The sequence below is a fragment of the Doryrhamphus excisus genome, linkage group LG1 (genome assembly GCF_037039965.1).
Source record: "Doryrhamphus excisus strain RoL-2023G ecotype Guam linkage group LG1, RoL_Dexc_Guam_v1.1, whole genome shotgun sequence".
In the NCBI taxonomy this organism is placed as follows: Eukaryota; Metazoa; Chordata; class Actinopteri; order Syngnathiformes; family Syngnathidae; genus Doryrhamphus; species Doryrhamphus excisus.
The window spans coordinates 17,909,754-17,931,618 of NC_136357.1; the positions used below are offsets into that span (position 1 = coordinate 17,909,754).

General features: G+C 40.8%; 1 long non-coding RNA gene across 3 annotated transcripts; it reads left to right on the top strand.

Annotated features, from left to right (window-relative positions):
- Positions 1 to 550: 550 nt before the first annotated feature.
- LOC131131076 (uncharacterized) lies at positions 551 to 21,679 on the top strand. 3 transcript variants are annotated; one of them, XR_013627585.1, is made up of 5 exons: positions 551 to 1,111; positions 1,484 to 1,649; positions 11,318 to 11,380; positions 21,109 to 21,163; positions 21,242 to 21,679. It is a non-coding gene; the product is annotated as an uncharacterized LOC131131076 (long non-coding RNA). The 3 variants fall into 3 exon arrangements; XR_009130147.2 differs by having other exon boundaries at positions 551 to 1,149; positions 21,109 to 21,679; XR_013627584.1 differs by having other exon boundaries at positions 21,109 to 21,679.
- The last annotated feature ends 186 nt before the right edge of the window (positions 21,680 to 21,865 follow it).

Below are 21,865 nucleotides of genomic sequence, written 5' to 3' on the forward strand. Positions count from 1 at the left end.
GTCCCGCTCTTATTCTGAAGGCATGTTTAGTGCGAACGTGCATGAAGCGAGGCAGCTGTTTTTCGTCTAAGGGGGGAAAAAAAGAAACACCCCCAGCCTCCCTTCCTACTACCCCACCACCCACCCCACCCTTTCTGCTTTTCCACCAAAATGCAAAAAAAAAAATGCTTATCAGCCTTTTTTGACTCTGTGCCAGCTGCAGCAGAGCAGCATGGCTGCGAGCCATCACGGCGGCGACACACAAGGTCGGGTTGGGGGTGGGGGGTGGGGGTTCGGATCTTGGAGCCTCCTGGCCACATGTTCCTGAAATAAACACTGACTGGAAGCTTATCTTGTTCCTGTGCATGTGTGTGTGGACTCCCAACAGGAAGTAGTGCACAAACTCCTGCAGCGTTCCTCCATTTTTCTTTGGATGCCGCACGATGGTGTCCCGGCATGCACTGCGTCTGCACACCCGCCTCCGTCTCTCTCTCTCTCTCTCTCTCTCTTGCTCTCTCTCTTCCTCTGGGATGGTGCACCAGGCAAGCCCCACCTCCTATTTCACCATCAGCGTCTGTCTCCTCCCCCTCTTTCTCTTTCTCTCTGGCACTTCTTCTGCAGCCTCTCTTTCTGCTCCAGCCTCATGCAAGGGGGAGACTTAGGGGGAGAAGAGAAGCGTGGAGGGGGAGGAAGGGGCCGGAGAGGTGGGGGGGAGTCTGCTGCTATTTCTACAGTCAGTCCGGGCCTCCCCGCCACCGCCGCCGCCGTCGCGGCCGTCACCCACCCTCCCTTCCACAGACGGATCTTTTCTTCCCTTTTTTTTTCACTCACCACAGGCTTTGGATTTTAACCCTCTGCCTCCAACTTGCTGCAAGAAAAAGCTTGCAACAAGTTGCCTTTTCACACTTTTTTTGTGCACCCATTTTTAAAATTTCTCCACGCTTTGGACTATGCTGTTTTTAAAGATGTAATTTATTCTTTTTTTTTTGCATGACTAAAAAAAAACTATTTTTTGGATTGAAAGAAGAGGAGGGTTCTGGTAAAAGCCGCTGACCTGGTCGGACCTGGTTCTCTTACTTGCATGCTGCTTCTCGACTGGCACAGCGGGTCGAGCCGAGCCGAGCCGTTCCAGGTTGGCACTGCGAACAAAAGCAATGAAGGGTAGCAAATGTTAGTAATTGCAGTTTTTAATGTGATTATTTTGCAGCAGATGGCTTTTGTGTGTGTTGTGGAGCTTGTGTGTGTGTGTGTGTGTGTGTCTGTGTATATAGCAGGCCTTGAATACTTTTTTCAACTCAAGAAGTGAAGACATCTCGCCAAGAGATGACGAAGCAAGGGTTGCAAGCCAGCGGCATGCAGATAGCTTCAATATTCATAAGTCAAGAGCACCATACCTGGACCCAGACCTGGGTCCTATGTTGCTTTGCATCCGTTTTTAGTCTTATTTGCTGATATTCCTCATGCGCTACTGGACTAGCAGCCTCATGGCCTCCTATTGTTTCAGGCCCGACTTGAACTCGGGGGCTCAGACCGCGGCCAGAGGAGGGAGCGAGGGCCAGAGCTGAGATTGCGGGCCGGAACCGGGAAGAGAAGGGAGAAGTGGGTGGGGGGGGGGCACACACAGGAGAGAGAAACCAGGCCTTCAGCGAATCTCGCATCCTCCGAGACGGGTGAGTACCATCGCCTGGCTTTTTGTTTCATCACATTTCATCCCGAGCATCTGCCTTTAACGAGCACACGCAAAAGCTGGAACTTTTCTGGATTACGTGAATGTACTCGCCGGAAGGACCGGAGGGCAAGGCCTTGTTCTCCGAGCGGTGCGGCCCGAGCACGCGCAAACAGCAGGAGAGAGAGCTTGAGTGTAACGCGGCACACCCGGCGAGGCAAATGACCAAAATCATGCTACTTTTGTGGATTTGGAGCTTTTTGGGGTAGTTTAAGCGAAGCTCGTGAGCGAGGGCGAGCATCACTTGGATCATTCGTGGTGGAATCTCGCCATTTCCTGTCTCTTTGTGCCGCCATGATGATTTACGGGTCCGTATATGCGCTCTTTTGTGCGATTTACTCACATCCAAGGCTTGTAAAATGTTGGAGCGGCGACTTATCTCGAATTTTGGCCGCATTTCATGGGCTGCGTTGTAATTACGTACAAAAATAGGAAAATAGCGTTGCATAAAACAACCAATAACATGCGATTTTTGTCCATTTTCTGATATTTTATATCATAGTAGCAACATTAGCAGGAATCAGACTTTTGACTTCCATGAGCCCCACTCCCTCCCTCCCCACCTCCCGGCAAGGCCTGCTATTTGGTGCACGGCACAGGCCTTGATGGCGCCACGCTGCAGCGTTTTGTCTCTCATGGAGAAGCAGTTTACCTGATCCCCATCCAAACAGTCCCGTGTTGGTCGAAATGAAAAGCTTCTGTCCACCCACGCATGTTTGTGCGTTAAACGTCATCTTTTTCAATCTAATCTTAATACTTTCACTTCAATTTTTGCCTTTCCCACGCCTTTTTATTGTTGTTTAATGTTCTACTTAATATATTTGGAATTTAGAGTTAAGTAAAACATAGAAAACATTTTAAAAAGCTAAAAAAAAAGCAAGTTAGGAGCTGCCGAACTTGAACTTGAACTTGCTCGTAACCTTGAACTTGAGGATGAACTTGGAGAGAAATGTGTTTCAATTAATGGAAAAAGAAAAAGATGACAAAAAAAGCAGAAAAACGCAACTTTTTCTCTGCTAAACTGTAATTAAAAGTGCAAAAAGGAGCTTTTTTAAACTGGTTAATAATGTGTTGCCATTCAAATGACCTTGCAGTACCGGAAGTGACATATATTAACATAATATCTTACTTTATTTTCATTTGAATGAAAACACTTTTGTTTGGTGTTACATAAAATTATTTTACATTTTTTTGGCCTAAAAAAGAATTTATTTTTATGTTTCTCAGAAAATCCAGCAAAACAATTGATTTCGCATATTAAGGTGTGTGTGTGTGTGTGTGTGTGTGTGTGTGTGTGTGTGTGTGTGTGGTGGAGTAATAGGTCGTTTGCTATACTTAAAAATATTTTATTTTTTCTTAATTAAATACCACGAACCAATAAACAAATTATTTGGTCAAAGCCTACATTACCAGCAATAATTATGTTTAAAACATAAAATATTTTTAATGTGAACCCCAAATATTTATTGTGTTAATAAAAAAGTGAAGGTATAAAGTGTAATACATTTTAAAAGAAGAACACACTCTTTTTAACAGCTACAATTCATCCACGGCTATAACAAATGTGTGTGTTTCCTTCTCAGGTGATATTTCATGAATAATAATGTGGCTAATTCCAGACAATGCTTAGCATACAAGGAGAGCATACAGTCTTAATAACGATAAAACAATATTCAGTAAATATAATGCTCCTGTTTGACTGATACCTTTTCAACCACAAGTACAATGTGCCAATAACAATAACACAACAGACTGCGGCCTCCTCGTACTGGTCACCAACGCATGCTCTCTTGCCATTTTGTTGCATTTAGTTGTACTTTACAGGAGATGTTTCAATGGATGACTTCAAAATCTTTGTTCTAACCCACCCCAAACACTCCTTATCACCTCCGTGTGGTGTTTTCCCTGGAGCGTGTCTGCCATATTTGTGGCATGTGTTACAGCAGGACTCGTCATGTTGATGGAAAATAGTCCCAACGTAATGTCACGCATACGTTTTTGTGTTGTTTTCCACAAAATTCTTGTTGGATTTTGCTCTTTGTTGATCTCAAAAATAATACACACAAATCTTTTTAAAAGTGGAATGCAATATCTCGGGTGATGCTAATATAAAGTTATGTAAAATTTATTGTGCTACTACTGTATTCCTACTGGTAGAATTTGGTACAAAAAAGCAATGCACTAACCCCTTACTGCTTTGAAATAATTGCACGATATTCAAATTATGTAATATAACACACGGCATATCTGTAGTGTTTGGCTTGAAACGTGTATTTGACGATTCCAACAACAAAGGACCTTCATTCTGCATCTACTGTGCAAAAATGTACTGGACAAAGCATTGTACACAAGTCAGTGTTAAGGGTATTTAAATACTTACTTCAAATATACACACACCTTGCAGAAATATAATAACATTTTGTGTCATTTCTTACATAGTAAGTCCCAGTGAAGTGTGTTGCCCATGCGCCCATGAGGATTTTGCAATTACACCTCCTCCCAGTTATAAATGATAACTGCCACCTTGCTTATATAGAAAAAGGGAATGCAAAATAATTATGATATAAGTTGCAGTGTAAGCAGTGTGCACCCTTAACACACTTCTAATAAGAAATAAATAATCAATCATTGTGGGCAAAAAAACTTTTTTCTTGCTTCTTAACTAATTCAATACCAAAGATATATTTATATGTTTTTGTAATTAAGAAGCCCCAATCCCAACAACGTATTTATCTGTATTTGGTGGTGACGCAACTCTCCACTACTGGAATTCACTTCAGAGCAAAAATAGCCATAAAGACGGCCACAAGGTGGCAGAAGTGCATTTAATAAGAGCTTGGCAGAGATCTTCTGAATGGAAAAATCACACATTTTAACGCATGCACATGTGCTCAAGCACATGCATACACATATAGTTCAGTTCCAAAAGTGTAACTAGTTCATGGTGTTATATTCCTAAATAAATTGTTATTTTGATGTCAAACAACCCCTTTTTTGTATTGTTCGTGTTAGTTTAGCTGTTTAGATATTTGGGCTGTCACAAAAGCAAAAAATATTTGTGTCAAGGGGAAATTTTTGCAAAAAGCATTTTAGTCGGGAGCAGATATTTTGCTGAAACTTACCTACGTTCTACTACTGATTACTACAGAATGCAAATATGTAGAAATAACTTATTTTTCTGATGAAAGACGGCAGTCTAATCTGTCTTTTGGTAGTAGGTTCCATGTGTTTCAACACAATAATCTGTGTGCCTTGAAAGATCCAAGCAAAATTGTCTAAAATGAACAGTGCTGAAGGGGTTGTCTTTCGAATAATGTCTGGAATTGGGTGAGTCAATATAGAATAATTCTGCCTCACACTTTGTTGGGCTTTCAATGAGAAAGAAAATAAATTGACAAAGTAGGAATTTTGTTTTTGGATTTTGTGCAAAAGTAAATTTTTGCAGTAATACGATTTTGTACTGTTGCACATGCATGTACACACTGTAGACAAGTCATGTCATTAATGTGATTGCTCCTCCTGCCAGTTATTAATAATAATCAATCAAATTTGTATTCAACTAATTTAAAACATACAAATATAAATTCGATAACATGGTATTAATATTATATAAGGATATACAAGTATATACATATAAAATGTAATGAATACACAAAAGTCCACAATATACATACTCAATATAGATGTGTCATGTGATTAATACAACATTTCCTGAGGCTGGTTACTAATGATAAACACCACTTTGCAAAATTTTTAAATCATATATGAATAAAAATAGAAATAAATAAAATAAGTAATTAATAAATAAAAAATTAATTAATTAAATTAATTAATTAAAATTATTAGATTTTATTTTTATAGATTATGTATAAAAATAAAATCTAATAATTTTAATGAAGGCTCAACTGTACCCTTGCTTGTATCACATGATGAATATGTTTCCTCATGCCAGTTATGAATGATCACCACCAACTTGCAGAATAGAAGAGACTTGAAATGAGCTCCAAAGTTAGGGGTGCTGCTGCAGAGCTGCGTGAGTGCGGCCTTAATTCGGAACAAAATCGACAAACTTCTCATGCGGTTTGCGACTCCATTCTCACGGAAGCGTGTTACAACGATGAGAGCGTTCCTCTGTCGTCGACACAATGCCACAATGAGGACAGATCCCGCCACCCTGCCTGTAGCGAAGTTTGCGCCGCCATCCTCAGAGGTCATTAAGTCCATCACGCTGTCGAGTAGCTGCCGTACTCGAACCCTCCCCTTCTTTTTTGTGCTAATGCGAATGTCAGCTGGGCCGCGGTCACACATGATTTTAAGCACAGCAACATGATGTCATGGTGACATCATGCTGAGCTGAAAGGAGACCTTTCACATGGCAGCTTGGGCCTCAATGAGCGTCTTACACAGCTGGAGCACCGCCAGCTCACATTCAAGATCATTTGTCAAATTATCTGACTCGTTTTTCTGCCGCTTATGGACCACTAATAACACTGTGTGTGTGTTGGTCAGCTCTGTATCTGCCTGGCAACAACGTGGTCCAGATAACACTGTGTGGCGCCCACTCAACTTTTCCTTTCCACTGCTCATATATTTCTACAGCTTTTGGCTCCCGCTGTTGCCAAGGCACTTTTTTGGACCCGGCATAACTGCCGAGTCAGCCAAATTTGTTTGACTAGGAGATAGGATTGCAAGCGGCGTGCGCGACAGTGCCGTCGCTCTTGTCAGAAATAAGGTTAAAAAACCTCTTGACTGATTCCAGTTTGTGGGGGGGGGGGTGGGATATATTGCACTTTTAAACAATTTTAAGTTGTTTAAAGCATTTTTTGCAGCATCACATTACATTTACATGAAAATTACAATCATGTAAAATCATTGATATTGATATTGATAAATTATATTGATAAAACTATGACCATATGAACAAGCAATGTGTGCTATAACTATATGGTTCTACTACGGTAAGGTTTAATATATATATATATGTATGTATATATATATGTATATTTATATACTACATATATATATTTATATACATATATATGAATTATATTTACATATTTTATAATATACATTTATTATATGTTATAAAATATATATATATAAATATACATTATATTAAAATATAATATATTAAAATAAATATTATATTATATATATAATATATATAATATATATAATATATATGAATATATGTGTATATATATATATACATAATATTTCAAACATTCTATATTTCTATTTTTTCACTATTATATTATATATATAATATAATGTATATATATTATATATATATATTATATTATTTTAATTTATTTTTTTATTATTTTTTTTTACAATTTTCAGTGGGAGAAATGACAGGGTTTTCTGCTTTTTAGTGAGGTTTTAAATGTTTTGAAGAAAAAATATTTTTTTGAAAAGGTTTATTTCATAAAAACCTTATTTTTAATGGGGACCTATTATATGCGTTCTTGACTTTTCTGTAAAACGCCACTATCTATAAATGTAGTTAGAATGTTGTATCCTCGTGTTAAACGATGCCAAAGTCTCAAAAAGAAGTTTGGGATGGCTCAAAACGCTTGGTTTCAAAAGGCGTGGTAAAACTGCCCCTTCGTGATGTCACAGAGGGGGGCACTTCCTTATATGGTTCATAGTTAGGAAGCACTTTGGGCATGTGATCAATCAATCACAGCGGAGTGGGCATGCCTGGAGGCTGGCTGTGGGTAGAATAAATGAAAACAGACCATTTTGGCAGGAAGTACAAATCAAAGGAAATACAGCAGGAAAAGGTGCAGATTCAGATTCAGATCTAGACACTTTTCTGTGTGGGTTATTGTGTGTAGCTGCTCTATAGGAGACCACAACTCAATGCAAAGGGTCAAAAAATGAGCAAGTTGCACATTTTTTTCAATAAAAAAACAAGCATTTTTGTTCAGTTTTTTATTTTATTTTATTATTTACATTTGAAATGTTTTTAGTTTATTATTATTATTTTTTAGGTTATTTTTCACTATTTGAGGAATAAAGGGGCTACACAGCGGCCAAGTGGTTACCACGCAAGCCTCACAGCGAGGAGACCCGAGTTCAATTCCACCCTCGGCCATCTCTGTGTAGAGTTTGCATGTTCTCCCCGTGCATGCGTGGATTTTCTCCGGGTACTCCGTTTTCCTCCCACATTCCAAAAACATGCTAGGTTAATTGGCCACTCCAAATGTCCATAGGTATGAATGTGAGTGTGAATGGTTGTTTGTCTATATGTGCCCTGTGATTGGCTGGCGACCAGTCCAGGATGTACCCCGCCTCTCGCCCGAAGACAGCTGGGATAGGCTCCAGCACCCCCACGACCCACAGTGTTGGTGGAGGGAAACAGTGAAGTAGAAGAGCTGCGAAAGAAAACAAATTTGTCTGAAATTTGTTACAGATTACAAATAACAAATCCAGGACTTATCAATATAAATCAACAGAAATTCCAAATATCCGATGCCAGTGGTAATTAATGGTGTCAAATTGAGCATTACTGCAACCTGCTGGTTTTTAGTTTACTGGTTTCCTGCCCTGTTTCTCAAACATTAGATAGAAAATGGATACAAAGATACAAAATTAGAGGCTAAGCTAGCTAGCTGGCATTGTGGTTGCCCAACTGAGTGCTCTTGTGGACTGCTTGTTTTATAGCAAGGCCTATTAGAGATGGTAGAGTCACTTGTAAAAGTCCGGTAAAAAAAATGTCTTCATGTATCTCCTGCGCTATAGGATTGCATAGGTTTGCCCAGGCTTTTTCAGTCATAAGCGGGACTCCAGTTGTTAGCGTGCACACAAACACACTTAAGTCCAGTTAGAATAATGTTTCTTATTTACTGCGTAAGTATTGTGTTTTCCTAAAGAGCCATTGGACATACTTGGCCAGGCTTCTCGAGTCATAAGCGTGCACACACACACTCAGAGAGACACACAGCGTTGTACATAGAGTGCATTGAGTGCACAGCCATGGACATGAATCTGTCTCCATGGGCCGCGGGAGTTGGGTTACTCATGAGTCTATAAACATGTGCTGGCGGCACTCCAAGGCGCTGAACTGTAATTATAAACGTTCCAAACAATATATAAAAAAGCGTCCACAGCAAAGGCTGTGCCCCGCACAGCAATTAGCATCCCTGTACGGAATTATCACCTACTGAGTGAAGGCCTCTAATTGGCAGTGTCCTCCTCCTCCTTCTCCTCGTGCAGCCCCCAGCTCGGACTCTTTATCTTTGTCGCCAAAGCACGTGTCTACGTGCACGTACACATCCACGTGTCACAGGCAGCCTATTCGATATGTGAAGTGGAACATGTTGTGCTATGTGTGCATGCAGCGGCTTGTGATGTACGCCACCTCGCCCACGCACGTGACACCCGGGCCTTATGAGAAATATGGCAGCAGGAACATCGAGCATGGACTGGCTAATAGGGCGCTAGAGAGGATGCTATGGTGCGATCGGGGAGGGGGATTGGGTAACAGACCACGTATGTAATCAGTTAGGTTAGCACATCATGCAAAGACCACATACAGTTAGGCATTTAGGCAAATACCACAGTTAGGGGTTAGGATTGGGGTTAGGGCGAAGGGTTAGGGTTTGGAAAAGACTACATAACCCAGGGGTCTCAAACTCAATTTACCTGGGGGCCACTGGAGCTAGGGTCTGGGTGAGACTGGGCCGCATCAGGTTTTCCCAACAAAAAAAAAACGCATTTATTAAAAACAGAAAAATATACAAACTTTTTCAGTGCTTTGGTTCCGATTTTCCACAATAAAAGCTCTGATGAAACATTCCACTGTTCTCAAATATCTTAATTTTTATTTTTCTGCACAAAATAAGATGGAAAATAAATAAACTAATCAAGAATAAAGAAAATCAATCAATCAGTAATAAATAAATATAATAATAAAACGGCAAATAATAAAAACTTAAGAAACCACATATAGTTGGTGGGTAGACAAATTATTTTTTTCAGGTAAGGTTCACGCATACTGAATATTGTACGTGAACACATAGGCTGATCTTCGTTCCTGGTTCCTTGTTTCTTAGTGCATCTACATTTTGGTCCTGGTAGACATCTTGCTCATTAATTTGCAGTGGTTCTGGTCTTGGTCAGGTTCACGCATATGGAATATTGGTTGATGTTTGTCCGGGATACCCCTTATTCGGATCTTGAAATCTTAAGCGACTTAGCTTACAGGGTTCTCAATAGGCAAGTCATTAACTTGTAGCTAATGTCGGAGGTCTGCTATTACTCCAAGATAGGTGAGGTATTTCAGGGGAAGCATCCTCTTGATATTTAGGTGTGGTCTTTAGAGATTGTCTGTAGCACCGTAAGAAACAATCCGAGCCCGAAACTTAATCCTAACCCCCCCTGACCCCAATCCTAGTACCATTAACTCCCAGCCCTTGTAACCCAAATTTGGAGGAAGGAGGCATGCAGCAAAATCTGTGGAGGTTTGGAGTAACCATACCCCTACCCCTACTTAAAACCCTAACCCAAACCCTAACCATGCAGCCTTAAATTGTTTATATCATTGTCTACATTGGCTCATGCAAAAAAAAATGCAAGAAGCGTGCAGATTTTTGAGCTATAGACTGACTGGCCACAGAGGTTTTTTGTTGGGTCAAACAAACTGGGCGGGCACTTTTTTCAGGTGTGCAGACAAACTTAAGCACTTTTACATCTTTGTGCATTTTCCGTGTGGCCAAAGTGTGTCTTTCGTACGTTTTGTTGGTGTCTGGTTTGGGCAAAATGTCAATGGTTTTTGTATGTCACACTTGCACACTTGAACGCCACACCTGCACCCCACAGGTTTGAGTAAGGGTGTCACGAGATAATACACTAGACTTGGACGAGTCAAGATTGTAACATTCTCTTAAATACAAGAAAACATTATATGACAATACATTTTAATACACAATTTAATTTCCACAACGTTACAGCCTTCTGTACTTTGTATGTACAGACCCAGACAAAGACTGTATGACTGACGAAAGGGCTCACTCCCTTGATGCCATTGTTCAATGGATCAAAGGTGCTGAGAGTGAAACCTCTTCCGGCCTGCTAGTAGGCGACAACAGACATGGCTAAATATATATTATTCATTCATTTACTATATATGGTCTAATAATGCTCGCCAGACATTTTTTTCCGAAGGAGAAATCTTGTGACACCCATTAAGGGCAGCCAACGCACATTGAGATATTTCGTCTATGCGAGTTGAGATCCTTCTCCTTCATGGTCATCACAACTACTGTCTCCACAAACAGTTAGCATCCTATCTGAAAGGCAAGCTAACCAATTATATTCTCAGCCTGCGGAGAAGACATATAACCACTTGGTAGGATATTTGTTAGTCGGCTTACAAAACAACACAGAGACCATCGGAAAACAGACTCCAAATGCTGCTCCTTTGTTTACTTTGTTGAATTCTAAGCAGCCTACATTGTGTGGTGTTAACTCACTAGCTAAGTAGAAGAGTCTAAGTTAATTCAGTGAACTGAATTTCACTGTTTTGTGGTAGATGCACTGTAGCGCTGTAAGCTAGCAATGATCTACCATACCTTACCTTCTTTGTCTCTCTTCTTGTTCTTCTAGGAAGTTGTGACGTCCGTCAAGCACTGCCACCAGGCTGTGAAACCGTGGGCACCGCCCCTTGACGTGAGTACCTAATGTGTTTTATTGTTATGAAAGTGCCACCAAGCTAACTAACGACAATATTGGACACACAAATGCTATCTTCAACACTAATTATCCGCAAGGCGCAGCTCAACTCCGCTCTTGTGAGAAAATGGTTTCCACTCTCTTGCCTTACAGCTTTGCGTCGCCATTTTGTGCGGCGCTGCCAAAGGAGTCGGGCAGCGAGACGAGAGGGAGGAAGAAAGCAAGTGGGCATGTTTAAAAAGAAACGAGCGGGAGGGGGGGCGGTGCAACACGGACCATCCCGTGTCTAAATTGTGCACATAAAAACTTGACCTCTGGACTTTTTCTTGCTCTGGAAAAGTGGGTGCTTGCGTACCTGTCTCCACCCGAGCCTCAACACACTGCAGTGTTAGCAACCTCGGCCCCCGGCGTGCACTCGCTAACCTCAGGCCCCACCCCTCCAGCCTCCAGCAAGCTGGGCTTTAAGTGCCAGGCGTTTGATTACATGCGCAGATGTTAGTCAGATCCTCCCAACTTCTACTCCAAAGACTGTCTCTTGCAAAAAAAAAAATATTCAAAACCTCACACCAGCTCTTTATTATTTAAAGGAAATGTGATGTGTGTGTGAGACAGAGAAAGATGGCTGCCAGGAAGGACTTGGCCTCTTAAATATTTCAGATAGTGGCGTTTCTTTGGAAAATGTTGCTGATATTTTTTTCATTTTACCTCAGCTGCTCCGAGTTCAGGCAGAGTTTAATCAAGAGGCGTGTGTATGTGTGTGTTAGTGTGTGTGTACAGAATAATGCAGCTTGATAATATAATTATAATTAATATATTGAAAATAGTAGAAAAACTAAATGAATGTAAAAAAAATCTTATTGATATTTATGGGGGCAATAATCTCCAAAGTTGTTCATGCTCAGGTAACATAGATATTCAATACAATATTTAATATTGCATAGGTAAAAGATAAATATAATGAAATACAAGGTAAAATATCAACAAAATGTAATAATAATAATATTGAAAATAGTAGAAAAACTAAATTAATGTAAAATAAATTGCTATTGCTATTTATGGGGGCAATAATCTCCAAAGTTGTTCATACTCAGGTAACATAGATATTCAATACAATATTTAATATTGCATCGGTAAAAGATAAAGATAATGAAATACGAGATAAAATATCAACAAAATGTAATAAAAATAATATTGAAAATAGTAGAAAAGCTAAATGAATATAAAATAAATTGCTATTGCTATTTATGGGGGCAATAATTTCCAAAGTTGTTCATACTCATTTAACATAGATATTCAATACAATATTTATTATTGCATAGGTAAAAGATAAAGATAATGAAATACGAGGTAAAATATCAATAAAATGTAATAATAATAATATTGAAAATAGTAGAAAAACTAAATGAATGTAAAATAAATTGCTATTGCTATTTATGGGGGCAATAATCTCCAAAGTTCATACTCAGGTATGAACATAGATATTCAATACAATATTTAATATCGCATAGGTAAAAGGTAAAGATAATGAAATATGAGGTAAAATATGAACAAAATGTAATAATAATAATAATATTGAAAATAGTAGAAAAAGAAAATAACACATTTGATATTATTACTATTTTATCAGTTGTCAGACACAATTTTTTTTGCATTTTTTTAATCAAAATCATCCTCTAAAATTGTGAATATGTGATTAATAATTGTAAAAAATATATATTTTTAGGGAATATTGTAATAAGATTTTTTTAATAATTGTATTTTTAAGTCCAACACGATTGTGAAAAATACATATTTCTATCCAAATCATCAAATATAATATATAATATATAATTAATAAATATTTTTAAAATATGGCCGAAATACAAGCCACTCGTCCTCAGTCGGGCATCAATGTGTGTACATAACGATACAATGTGCTAAGTGAATTTGTTTGTGTGTGTGGTCTGTAGTCATTTTGCACACAACAGCTGATTTCAACTCTAGGTGCAAAATATAGCAAAGCCCCCCTCCAAGCAGGAAGACGCTTGGAGGGGCTGACAGTCAGTGGCTTCATTTGCGGGTCTGAATGTCCCCTTTGGCTTCCTCATTTGGTCGTTGGCGTCTCCATATTGTGTTAAATTGTAAATGCTTTGTGTATAAGTGTGCTGGTGGGGGCGGTGTGTTTCTGGGGCGCATATCTATATAGCCTCAGCCTATCGTGAGCAGATGGTGGGGCAACATGCAACATATCACGCCTCGTGGCGCTGATACACAGCGCTCGCGTGTAGGCACAAGTGCACAGACGATGTGACGCCACAAACATCGTCCCCATCCAGCACGCGGTGGGGGGGCCTCGGGAGGAGGGCTTATTCTGAAAATGTCTAAATCAGGGTACATTGCTTTTATATTGTGCTTGATTTTGGCAGCGTCGCCCAGCCGAAGCTGATATCTGCTGCCAAGCTGCACAATAGCTCGCCACTGCGGTTTGCTAGCACCGCACTCCCAGGCCACGTCGCCGCTAACTAACCATGGCGACGGCTCTGACGACAGCGGGGGCCGTAGACAGGATGGTAGTGGTCTCCTCAAGGTTACAGACACATCTAGTCTGCCCACTTCAACGTCGGGTCTCAAGTTCACATGCAGCCCATTCCGGTAGAGGTATTTGTCTCGATGGGGGGGTGGGGGTTAAATATATATCAAGCATCAGACGGAGCTTGACGGTCGGTGGAGCTGAGCATGCTTAAGACTAGTTGAAAAATAGCTAGACTTTACCTTTTGTACATCTGCACTGTCAGTTTGGTCTTGGTTTGTCTCCTGACGACACAAAATGGGCGTTTGAGCATTACCACTGCTCAGTGGGTCTCTTTATTTGTCACTGACGGTCACCTTGCACAAATACGGCCACATGCGTGAACTCTGAACACCGGTCCATCACTCGTGTCAAACGTAAACAACAATAACAATTCCTATTGTTACACACTCTGGCTGCGGAAACTGCGCTCGCGAAAGCAGACGTTCAATACGATAATTAGCTTTGTATACAGGAAGTTCTTGTAAACAATAGTCGTGTTTGCTTTTTGACTTCATACAATGAGTACTGTATTTTCTGCACTATACGGCGCACCGTGTTATAAGGCGCACCTTCAATGAATGATATATTTTAAAACTTTTTCCATACATAAGGCGCACCGCATTATAAGGCGCTGCAGTAGAGGCTGTAGTTACGTTATGCAACCATTAGATGGTGCCGCGCTAAAGGGAATGTCAACAAAACAGTCAGATAGGTCAGTCAAACTTTATTAATAGATAACAAACAAGCTCTTTGTTCAACAACCCACTGTTCAAGTGTGTCCTCTAACTGTGGCCATCTCGCTTTATTGCCACGGAAACTTTGTTTAGTCTTCTTTACTTGGCGCAGCTCATCCTCATGCTTCCTCCACTTCCGCACCACCGATTCATTAATGTTAAACTCTCTTGCTGCTGCTCTATTTCCGTGTTCTACTGCGTGACTGATCGCCTTGAGTTTAAACTCTGCGTTGTAAGCGTGTCTCTTAATAGGAGCCATTTCAGGGTCTTTATACAAACGCACAAATGAAAGTGAATCGTTGTTTAATATTTCCCAGTATGCACAGCGCACTTCTTCTTCTATGGGAAAAATGGAGTCGGTGGCTGCTTACCGTAAGTTGCGAGACCTGTCGCGGCTCAATATGGATCCATATATAAGGCGCACCGGATTATAAGGCGCATAGTCAGTTTTTTAAAAAAAAATCAGATTTTAGGTGCGCCTTATAGTGCGGAAAATACGGTAAGTCCAAAAACTTATATTTTTTAATGTTTATTATTGTTAGTGATCCGGAGTCTATGAAGTCCGCCTGAAAAAAAAAGGTAGAACCTGAAGAGATTCTTTCTGTTTTGCCGTACAGCCGACAGTTGAGCCGGACGGAGCTGCTGTGAGCCTACAACAGGCAGCGGCCGCGACGGAACCATGATGGATCTAGTGTGAGCCCAGAGTAAAGGCCTTAAATTTAGGTCGAGGACCGCCCTGTGTCTTGACGGACAGCCAAAGGGATCCTCTGGCTCAGGGCAGGTGTAACTTTATGGGGTCTACCACTTTTTTATACCGTAATGCTCAGGATCTTTTAAAAAAACGTAGAATGACTGTCTTACTGCGTCCCGGAGGCTTTGCTTATGCAGCTCCACAATGCGAGCCATCAAGAGGGCGTGACCGTATGCATGCCTGACAGAAAATTATCATTTGGAGCAGATTTTGGCTTTTATAGCTTGAGGTCTTCAACTTTTGATCAGGTCTGTATTTCTATGGCAGAGTTGCATGCCAAGTTGTAATAAAATGCACTTTTTTGGGGGCTTAAAACTTGACCAAACATGACCTCTTCTCTTGTGGAGTTGCATCATCACCTCGTTGTTCTTCTCGCGCAAAAAACGTCAAAGACGTATTTTGGGTAGTGAGCGGTCGGGTTGAAAAAACTTGTAAATACATCTTTGGTAGCGAATGAGACCAACCTGCTAACAATAAGCACATTTTTTTAAACACACAAAATTGTTGCAAACTAAAATAGTCTGTTTCAGGGTCAACCTGTGGCCACCATAAAACCTGGATTAACTGTAATAGCAATGTTTTTTTCATATTCTTGACTGTCATGCAAGTGGAAAAAGAAGTTGCTCCTCCTAATTGTAAAACATAAATATATCTACATATATATATATATTTAAACATGAAATAAAAATTAATAATAAATAATAATAATACATTTTAAAATACAAACAATCTGTTCCAGCAGGCTCCTGCAGACTCGTAAAACGTATACATGTTTTAACATAACATTATGAAGTGTGTGCGTGTACATGCTGCATATAGAATGCCACATTGACTCCTGTTGATTTACATGCACGACTTGAATGCTCTCTACATCATGTATAGGTGACTGAGAGGTCAGCCTGTCTGAGCTCAATCCCCCTGCACCCCCCACCATGACATGTGTAACAGGACCTGTCCGTGCTGCTTCCTCCTCCCTCACTGCTGTACCCTCCCCACCCCTCCAGTCTTGGGATATATATATATAAATATATAAATATATAAATAGATGGCTCATGCCTGCTGTGCTACTGCTACCACCCTAAGGGGGGGCCTGCTGAGTCGCTGTTCTTTCTAAACGCCCCACATCGTCTTTCTGCCGGATTCCTTCTGTCTGCACTTGACTTGCTGTACCGCAAACATGCTAACAAGGTACACCAACGCGCAACACCTCACTGGCCCGGGCTGTCGTCCCCCCATGTTTCAAGTCTGCCACAATAATTCCAGTACCCAAGAAATCCTCCATCACATGTCTAAAGGACTTTCGGCCCATTGCACTTACATCCACCATCATGAAATGCTTCAAGAGGGTGGTTAAGGACTGTATCACCGCCAAACTCCTCCGATTACTCGACCCATTCCAATTCGCATACCAGCCAAACCGCTCCACTGAGGACGCCTTCCCCACTGCTCTACACCTGAGCCTGGAGCATCTGGAGAAGAGAAACACTCACCTCCAGATGTTGTTCCTGGACTTCAGCTCAGCATCCAACACGATCATCCCCCAGGACCTGGTATGCAAGTTGGAGCCGCTGGTCCTCAAGACCTCCCTGTGCAATAGAACCCAGTATGTCAGAGTGGGCTCACTCCAGGGATGTGTTCTCAGCCCCCTGTTGTTTACCCTGATGACCCATGACTGTCGCCCCAGATACAGCAGCAACCACATCCTGAAGTAGCTGACGATTTATAGCGTTCTTAATTGGATCAAATTCTTTGTGTGACTAGTTCATGCACATCAAACCTGATAACTGGGTGGGCCACCCTTAGCAGCAACAACTGCAATCAAGCGTTTGTTTTAACTTGCAATGAGTCTCTTACAGCGTTGTGGAGGGATTCCGGCCCACTCATCTTTTCTGAATTATTGTCATTCGGCCACATTGGAGGCTTTTCCAGCATGAAGCGCCTTTTTAAGGTCACAGCATCTCAATAGGATTCAGGTCAGGACTTTGACTAGGCCACTCTGAAGTCTTCATTTAGTTTTTCTTCATAGGTGGACTTGCTTGTTTTGGATCATTGTCCTGCTGCAGAACCCAAGTTGGTTTCAGCTTGAGGTGACCAACACACGGCCGGACATTCTGCTTCAGGATTTTTTGGTAGACAGCAGAATTCATGGTTCCATTTATCACAGCAAGTCTTCCAGGTACCGAAGCAGCAAAAAAGACCATCACACTACCACCACCATATTTTACTGTTGGTATAATGTTTTTTTTCTGAAATGTGGCATTACTTTTACGCTAGATTTAGATTTAAATAGATGGGACACACTTTCTAAAAAGTTCAACTTTTGTCTCATCAAGGTCTTGGGGATCATCAAGATGTTTTGAGACAAGACTCTTTGTTCAGCAGTGGCTTTGGTCTTGGAACTCTACCACACAGGCCATTTTTGCCCCCAGTTTCTTTCTTACGGTGGAGTCATGAACGCTGACATCAACTGAAATGAGGCCTGCAGTTCTTTGGATGTTGTTGTGGGGTCTTTTGTGACCGCTTGGACGAGTCCTTGCTGTGCTTTTGGAGTCATTTTGGTTGGCTGGACAGTCCCGGGAAGGCTCCCCATTGTTCCATGTTTTTGCCACTTATGGAGAATGGCTCTCACTGTGGTTTGCTGGAGTCCCAACGTTTTAGAAATGGCTTTTTTTCCTAACCCTTTTGTGGTTCATGTGTTCAGTTATATTAAATTAGTTACATGTTCTGAAACAATTAAGTGTGACAAAAAATAAAAAATCAGGAAAGGGGCCAACCTTTTATTAAGTGTACAGTCATTTTTTTTAAACGGCATTGTGGCTGTCACACAAGTGTAAAAATAAGTTAACCACTATTAACAGTCCAGAGTAAAAACATGCAAACATGTAATTTAGGGGGAGGGGGGGTCGCACCATACTGTGTTACAAGTGTATAAACAAATTTGAATCATGCATTAACTTTAAAGTGTAAAAAAAGTGAAGCGCTGTTGATAGGAGAGATGGATTTGAGTCATACATGAAACTTGAAAGTGGCTGCATAGCTGTTGAAGAAATGCTAGTGAATGTTGTTTCATATGGTGTAGGCTCCAGCACCCCCCGCGACCCTCATGAGGATAAGCGGCAGAAAATGAATGAATGAATGAATGGTATATTGTACATGTTGCACAGTAAATCGTGTTCATGATGGTGCATTGCACACAGTCTCCATGTGCAATACAGGCGTCCATACAATGGACAGTGATTCTTGCAGATCACATGACAAGGTTAGGACAGTGAAGCCCATAGATCACATGACAAGGTTAGAGCACTTTGTCAGGGCTATCGCTGCTCTGAGACTTTTTATTGATCTGCAGCACTTAAGACTATTTAAGTGTGATTGAATCAAAGTGCCTTTTCCCGTCTCTTGTGATGGACTTGTGCTTTTACGTCTATGTCCATATGTTTGCAAGGCCCGAGCCCGATCTCCACTTTGACGTTTGAGCTTCTTGCTGAGCATGCACACGTCTAAGAATCCCTGCTGGGACTCTTTATAGCATACAAGTGTTTTTAGCTTCCAGTCTGCATGCATGCCTTAATGTGTGTTGATGATAGCAAGTGGCTTGACTTGACTTACTTTATATGGGAATGAACCATACCCACTCAGAGGGAGGATCATTCCTGTCATATAAGAGCAGGGGTCTCAAACACGCGGCCCGTGGGCCAAATGTGGCACACAGGACACTAGTTTGAGGCCCCCGCCTTGATATGAAAGTTTAATGTTAGTGCGGCCCACGCAAGTTTGATATGGATGCTGTATGGTATCATGTACCCAGAAAAATTATTACGTTTGATTAATGTTCATGTTAAAGGTTAAATAACTGTTAATAGTTATCCTCCCTATCCGTGTGGAAGTGGTAAGTTTTTGGCTATTTAAGTTTAAAGGAAATAACTTGAAGGCTACCGTTTAGGTCGCTAGCTCTCTAGTTTGCGAGTTAGCATGTGTCTCAAGACCCTGCAGTTGCGCAATATGTTGTAAATAAAAAAAGTATAAATGTGACTATAGTCGTGTTTTGTCATGTCTACAGGGCTCTAATAATGCTTTGTTCATTTTAATCTGAAAAAAATAATTTGTCTACCCACCAACTATATGTGGTTTCTTAAGTGTTTATTATTTGCCGTTTTATTATTATTATTATTATATTTATTTTTTACTGATTGATTGATTTTCTTTATTCTTGATTTGTTTATTTATTTTTCATCTTATTTTGTGTAGAAAAATAAAATTTAAGATATTTGAGAACAGTGGAATGTTTTATCAGAGCATTTCTTGTAGAAAATCGGAACCAAAGCAAAGTTTATTCATTTTTCTGTTTTTTTTTTCTGTTTTTTTTTTTTTTTTTTTTTAAACCTGATGCGGCCCAGTCTCACCCAGACCCTAGTTCCAGTGGCCCCCAGGTAAATTGAGGATCTTTGGTGGGTTCTCAAATGGTGGGTCGGGACCTAAATGTGGGACATGGATCCATTCTGGATGGGTCGCGGCCAGCAAGTCAAAAATGACATTATAAAATATATAGTGTAATATAAAACTCATACTTGGACGAGAGTGGTTAGCATGTTGGCCACACAGTCAGGAGATCAAGTAGATCTGGGTTCGATTCTCTGCTTGGACATCTCTGTGTGGAGTTGTTTGTGGAGAATGGTTGTTTTTCTATACTATGTGCTCTGGTAACCAGTCCAGGCTGTACCCCGCCTCTCGTTCAAAGTCAGCTGGGGTAGGCTCCAGCATACCCACATGACACTAGTGCGGATAAGTGGCATAGAAAATGGATGGATGGGCTTTTGTCATATGGAAGTTTTTGCGGTTGGTGCCTAAAAACAGCAACCATCATATCGAGCAGGGGTCAGGAACCTTTATGGAGAGCCATGAAAGCGAAATGTTTAAAAATGTATATATATATATATATTTTTTTTTTACCACTGAATACAAATAAATGCGTGCATTTTTAGGCAACACCAACAATTTTAGACTATAGTAAGTTTATGTATTCTTTTTAATAATGTTATAGTGAAGCTAATATGACCATAAAAATGACTTTTGATGCTGCATGGTTGACGTGTGTAAAATATAGCGCTGCAGCTATGTCCTTCACTTGTGTTTCCTCCACTTGGTTTTCCACCATGATGCTGCGATGGTAGAACAGTTCTTGCTGACAGAGGGATGTCTTTTATTCCTTGGATTATCTTGTCTTCATCCGAAACGTCGGCAAAAAGTTCATTCGCCACATTAAATCTTGAGTTTTTTGACAAATTGGCCATCTGTGAATGTTTTTTTCATTCATTACTGCTACGGGTGTCCCCTGCTGACTATTTACTTAATTAAAACAGGCAGACATCAAAACAGCCACATATGCCTCGCAAGCCATGGGTTCCCGAATCCTGATTGGAGGATCTTTGACGTGTGTTTTTTTTCTGGAGGTCCTTGTAAGCTGCAGAGCTCTCCTGTCTTGAAAGGATCTTTGACTTGAATTTTTGTTGTCATTATTTTTACAGTAGATCCCTAAAACGGTCTTTAAAGGAGACATATTATGCTTTTTCTACTTTTCTGACCTATCAATGATGTCCGAATGTCGTATTCTTGTGTTAGATGATGCCAAATGCTCAGGATGACATGAATTTGATATCAATTGTTTTTGTTTTTTTTTTTTGGTCTTCAGAGGACGTCTACGTGGATCTTTGGTCCGGCATTGGAGTCTTAGACTGTCCTTTGGGGTGAGGTAGTAAGTTGTATAGTTTTAGGGTCACACCCTTCCTGTCAGATAACTATACAACTTACTGTCTTTCCTGAAGCGGCTGGAATGTCTTCTTACCCTGTAGCACCCCACCGTGGTGGATGAGCGCAACTACACCTTGATCAACGTTTGCACTCTGTGACCTTTCAGAGTAGCACTGCTTTGTTACCGCAGACAAACACGTTGCCTCTGCTGTTTTGTTTTCTAAGTGATTGTGTTGGGCCTAGTTTGTGGTCATGTGACATTACCGGAGAAGAAGACTTCCTGGTGTTCGTACGGGGTGAGGTAGTAGGTTGTGTGGTTTCAGGGTAGTGATTTTGCCCAATCAGGAGATAACTATACAACCTACTGCCTTCCCTGAAGGGCAGCAATACGTCACCAGGCGCCAAGCCAAGCCAAGCCACCCCCCCAGTACCCTACCCCCCCAAGCACCCTACCCCCCAGCAGCAGCACCTGCAGGTAAAGCCACACTCAATACTTATGTCATTGTTTTGCTCTGAATTTGAATAAAAGTTTTGAAGATAAAATCGTTTGTGCTTTGCTTTTATTTATTAAAATGTATTAAATGTATTTATTCATTCATTCATTCATTTTCTACCGCTTTTTCCTCACGAGGGTCGCGGGGGGTGCTGTAGCCTATCCCAGCTGTCTTCGGGCAAGAGGCGGGGTACACCCTGGACTG